Raw genomic sequence first — 6,267 nt, forward strand, 5'->3', positions numbered from 1 at the left:
ATTCATCACTTTTGTACATTAGAATATCATTAAACCGGTGTTGAAATTTATTCCACAAAACCGAGATGGTATTCAAAGGTACTTAATAATTATGTAATAGGGGATTGCTTCGATACCATTGTACCGTCGTTAGAGTTTATTCTAACAAAGCTGAGATGGGGCAAAGAAGGAATAACTTATTCACATGATTATTAAAAGTAAGTTGTAACGGGAATATTCTTGAAACCATTATATCGGCGTTGGAATTTATTTTCAACAAAGCCAAGATGGTGAACAAAGAATAAAACCGAGTTCACTTACTTAATCAAATAAGAAGGAAAACACCGAATTGAGGGAATTTTGACTTTCAACAAGTTGGCACTACTGCCAGGTTGCTTTGTTGAGAGGGGAAAGCCAACTCTTCCCACAAGAAAAAACTTTTCAACAAATTGGCGCCATTGTCGGGGACGATTTGTTGAGGGGCAAAAACTCTCAAATAAATTCTTTCAACACAGTCAAATATAATAAAGAGCCGATAATCCCATGATATTTGGTTACCTGGATAGCTTTTCCCTTTTCATCTTTATCTAGATAACATATGGACGCCATAGGAGTAGATGCTTCTTTACATTGCCCCATATCAAATTTCTTTATTAATTACTTGCAATATTTCGATTGATGAATGAAGATGCCACTTTCCATTTGTTTAATCTGAAGCCCAAGGAAGAAGGTCAGCTCATCCATCATCGACATCTCGAACTCGCCCTGCATCATCTCAGAAAATTCCTTACAAATCATGTCATTAGTAGATCCAAAAATTATATCATCAACATATATTTGAACAAGTAAAACATGAATGTCATTAGTAGATCCGAAGATTATATCATCAACATATATTTGAACAAGTAAAACATGATTATCTAATCAACAGATAAAGAGAGTGGTGTCGACCATACTTCTTTCGAACCCTTTTTCTAATAGGAACGAACTCAATCTATCGTACTAGGCTCTGAGAGCCTGTTTCAGGCCATAAAGTGCCTTCTTGAGTTTAGCCTTCTTAAGTTTATATACATGGTTCGGGTATTTTATGTTTTCAAACCCTGGTGGTTGGTCTACGTACACTTCCTCTTGAATATAGCCATTTAAAAATGCCCTCTTAACATCCATTTGGAAGAGCTTAAAATTCATCATAGATGCGGAGGATAAGAGCATCCTAATGGCCTCAAGTCTGGCTACATGAGCGTAGGTCTCATCATAATCGATGCCCTCCTCCTGGTTGTAGCCTTTGGCCACTAAGCGAACCTTATTTCTAATGATCAAGCCAGATTCATCTAGCTTGTTGCGAAAGACCCATCTCGTACCAATCACTGGATGTTCTTTTGGTTTAGGGACCAAGTCCCACACATTATTATGCTCAAACTGGTTTAACTCCTCTTGCATAGTTATACCCCAGTGTACATCCTTGATGGCTTCATCGATGGTATTTGGCTCGATTTGAGACACAATGCAACAAAATTACAGAAATTGCATAAAGAACTACGGGTTACCACCCCCGTAGATATGTCACCTATCACCTTGTCTAGTGGATGATCCTTTTTGGTCTTGCACGCAATCGGCATGTCCTGGTGCTCATATTGAACTATTTGTTCTGCTTCTTCTTTTTGGTTCTGGTTCATGTCCCTTGAATAAGATTCTTCTAGCGCACCTGAAACATCATCATGAAAAACCTTTCTCCTCTCTTTTGGAGAAGATTCGTCAAAATGAACATGAATAGACTCTTCTACTTGCATGGAATACTTATTAAACACACAGAAAGCCTTACTATGTAATGAATACCCTAGGAATATGCCTTCATCAGCCTTCGAGTCAAATTTTCCAAAAATTCTTTTTCCATTATTCAAAATAAAACATTTTCACCTGAATGCATGAAGATGAGAAATATTCGGCTTTCGACCTTTTAAAATCTCATATGGAGTTTTTGAAAAAGTAGGTCTAAGAAGTATTCGATTCATTACATAACAGGTAGTGTGTACTACATCAGCCTATAAATATTTGGGAACCTTGCTCTCGTTTAGCATAGTTCTTGTGTGCCCCTCTAGGACTCGATTTCTCCTCTCAACAAAATTTACGGGGAGCCGAGAACTGATGCATGATGTCATGCTTATTACAAAATTTATTAAACTTATGATTTTCAAATTCTCCGCCATGGTCGGATCGTATGTGAACAATTTTAAGGTTAAACTAGTTTTGAATTTGTTTGGCCACAACTCCTCCAAAACTCATGATCTGTGATGGTCCAAACAAGTCCATATGGACATGCTCCAAAGGTCTAGTAGTGGATATCGCATTCTTTTTACCAAAAGAATTCTTAACTTGTTTACATTTTTGACACATGTCACAAGAATCCTGAGTTTTAAAATCAAGTTTTGGCAGTCCAATAACCAAATTATTTTTAGATAATTTTTCTATATGCTTCACATGAATGTGAGCGACCCGTCTATGCCAAAGCCAGATGTCATCTTCTTTTGAAATAAAACATTTTGAGAAAAGAGAAGTGACATCCTCTAGGTCAACCATATATATGTTATTAATACGATAGCCTATAAACTTTACATTATTAGATACAATGTCACGGATTTTACAACATTCAGAATCAAATGACACACGATTACCTTTATTGCAGAGTTGGCTAATACTCAAAAGATTATGTTCTAGACCTTCGACATATAGAACATTCTCGATTACAGCATGAGTTGAGTTGCCAATTTTTTCGGTGCCTAGGATCTTCCCTTTTGTTGTTGTCTCCGTATGTGACGAAACCTTTTTCCTTCAATGATAGGTCTAGGAATTTTGACCTATCTTTTGTCATATGTCTCGAACACCCGCTGTCAAGATACCAATGTTGTCCATGTGTTCATAGACATACCTGCAAAAAAAGATACTTGCTGGTTTCAGGTACCCAAATTATATTGGGTGTTTTTCTGTTAGTAAAGAGGGAGTTATCTCCCTTTTTCACCCAAGCGTAAAAACCACTCAATATCCCATATTTCCTAATGTAACAAAAGTAAGAGGTGTGGCCATGTGTGCCACAATAGAACCATGTAGGAACTCTATTTTTATTATTAGACTTTTTATTAGCACAAGTTACAGGTTTCCTATATGGTCTATTTCTACGTAATGGGGGGTTATACCCTAATCCAGTGTGGTTACCAATATTTCTTGTTTTACTTAGCAAGGTATCTAATTAGTTTTGACTCTCTGTAAGTTTTCCGAGCTTTTCATTTAGTTTAAAATTCTCATTTCTCAAGCCCTCGCAAGACTCACAGACAGTTGTTTGACATAATTTATTGTTAGAGCAGTCGCATGAATTACAAGAAAAAAATTAGATCTAAAGTTTCATTTTCTAATTTCAGCTCATCTAATTCTGTTTGTAGTTGTAATATTTTTGATCATTTAGCAGAATTACCCTTTTTCTATCGGCATTAATTCTAGCTAATTTCTTTAGTTCTTCATGCATTTCGACATACACATCATATAAAACCTCAAACGAAGGAGAATCATCAGAAGAGGATGATGTGTCAGAATATACCTCATTATCAGCATCGTTTGTACTACCTGATCCGCAAGCCTCATCTGTTATAGTCATTAGGCATAGCTTGGCGGTCTCCTCTTCATCTGAGGTGCTTATGTCTTCTCTTCCTCCGGTACATCCCAGACAATCTCAGCTTTCTTCGATTTGAAGTCTTGAGGAGTGCTCTTTTCTGAATCTACCTTCTTTAGGTAAGTGGGACATTGAAATTTCATGTGTCCCGGCTTACCACATTCATGGCAAGTGAAGTGCTCTATATTCTTGCCTTTTTTTGTTGATTCGCGCGCCTCTTTCTTTTGAAAACGTTTGAAACCTCCTTTCTTCTTCAAGAATTTCTCAAACTTTCGTACGAGAAGGTTTAACGTTTCTTCGTCAATGTTAGAGTCAGAGTCATCATTATCTATGTCTCCAGTAGGTTGTAATGTTGTTGCTTTAAGAGATATGCATTTCTTTTTGCAGTATGACTATTCATGCATGTCAGACGTCCAAGCTCCATCTCGTGCTCTTGAAGCTTTCCAAATAGTGTCGCCAAAGGCATGGAATCAAGGTCCTTGGATTCCATGATAGCCGTTACTTTAGGTTGCCATCTCTTGTCAAGACAGCATAAAACTATGTTAGTAAGTTCTCTTTGGTAAATTTTTTAACAAGGGCAACAAGATGATTTACAATATGAGTGAATCATTTTTGCATATTGCTAATAGATTCATTTGGTAACATACGAAATAATTTGTATTCATGTGTTAGCGCATTCAGCCTGGCGCGCTTGACCTCACTAGTGCCCTCGTGAGTCACTTGTAAAGTGTCCCACATATCCTTGGCACTTTGACACTGAGATACCCGAAAGAATTCGTCATCTGATAGGGCCGATGTAATTATGTTCTTAGCACGTAGGTTGTACTGAACCTTTTTACACTCCTCATTGGTGCACAAGCTTTCAGGTTTTTCTTTCGATTCGTCATCCACTAAGTGTAGTGGGAGGGTCCGTTGATTACAGATTCCCAAATATCTGAATCAATGGCCTCAATAAAAATCTGCATCCAGACTTTCCAATAGGCGTATAGCTCGCCACTGAATACGGGAGGGCGGTTAATGGATGCGCCATCACTGCCAAAGGGGTTGGTGGAACCCATTTAATTCCCTTAGGATCACGCAGATACGGTTGAGCTAGCATGTCGTACTAGCTCTGATACCACTTGTTAGGTATTAGTGGTCTAGACACACCTAGAAGGAGGGGGGTTGAATAGGTGTAGCGGTTATCAATTACCGCTTCTCGCACCAAAACCCGGTTCTGGAAAACAGCCCAGGTAATCGATTAACCAGTGGGCTTAATCGATTAACACGTAACAGAAACAGAGTTACCAGATTAGCTTTGTGCGGAATTATTTACCAACAAAGAAGCAGAGATACAACATTTATTTTTATGCAAAGTAGTAGTATGCAAATTATCAGCTTCAAACATGAATTAAAACAATTTGAATTATAAAGGAGATTGAGAGAAAACAACTTGCACAATAGGATTTTTATCCTGGTTCGTTTGCGGGTCCACTTGTAAACTACATCGAGGCCTCCCCTTCTAATCTTGGGAGATTTCTCTTCATATATTGAAAACTTTGTACTATCACATACATCAATTCAATTACAAGACTTTAGACGCTTCTTTCTGGAATTTCAAGAACCTCTAACCTTGGTTTGACTATCCCTATTGCCTAAGAAAACCTTTTTGACGATCCAGCCCCAGCTAAGATTCTCGCTCTAAATTGAAGACCTCCAAGCCTTGGTGAAGATTCACTCAATCTCAATGGTGGTAAGACACCAAGAGACAAAACCCAATGCACAAAACAATATACAAAAAATAGAGTTTTACTAAGCACTAATATGCTCAAATTACAACAATGAAAACTCAAAGATTAACCCACACTCAAGTAACACAAGCCATCATGAATGTATGCGAGTTAATACAAAACATATAACGCAAAATCTTTCTCTAAAATCTCTAATCAGAATGGACAAACATGCAAGAAAGAATGAATGAGATTAAGCACATGAAAATTATATGCAATACATCATGAACAATATCAACTAAGCATGTTTATCTCTCTTTCTCACACATGCATCTCTCTTCTGCCTATAATGCAGTAAATCACGAAATCTCTAATAGTTGCTAAACAATAATATGCAATGCTACACGTTTCTTCAATTTGCCAGAACTTATACAAAAGAGATTTGGCTCTACAAACCGTTATTTTCAGTTACGCAGTTAAAACAGAAAACAGTTAAAACAGAAAACAGACTCGTTAATCGATTAAGATACCACGTTAATTGATTAACCAACATATTTCAATATGGGATTAAATGGTAAACTACTTATATGTTATGCTTGACTCCTATACATGTTTTAGCAATTATATTATGCCTAATACGCACATATAACATGTATTGATTAATGCATGAACATATAATAAACTAGATGATATGCCTTATGAAAATGATATGTCAATATTAATGGCTTGTGAGACTTGCACCTAGGTTTACCTAACATATACTCACTAACTAAGGCACACATCCCAGACTACTTAGAAATATAACTTCTATTGATATAACCTAGGCTAGATATGACCATTGAGTTCTAGGCAAGTTGATTGTTGAGACATCTTCATGCTTTTAATAACTCCTTGTCTTCATCAAAACATAGGCAAAAT

The sequence above is a fragment of the Lupinus angustifolius genome, chromosome LG19 (genome assembly GCF_001865875.1).
Source record: "Lupinus angustifolius cultivar Tanjil chromosome LG19, LupAngTanjil_v1.0, whole genome shotgun sequence".
NCBI classification, from domain to species: domain Eukaryota; kingdom Viridiplantae; phylum Streptophyta; class Magnoliopsida; order Fabales; family Fabaceae; genus Lupinus; species Lupinus angustifolius.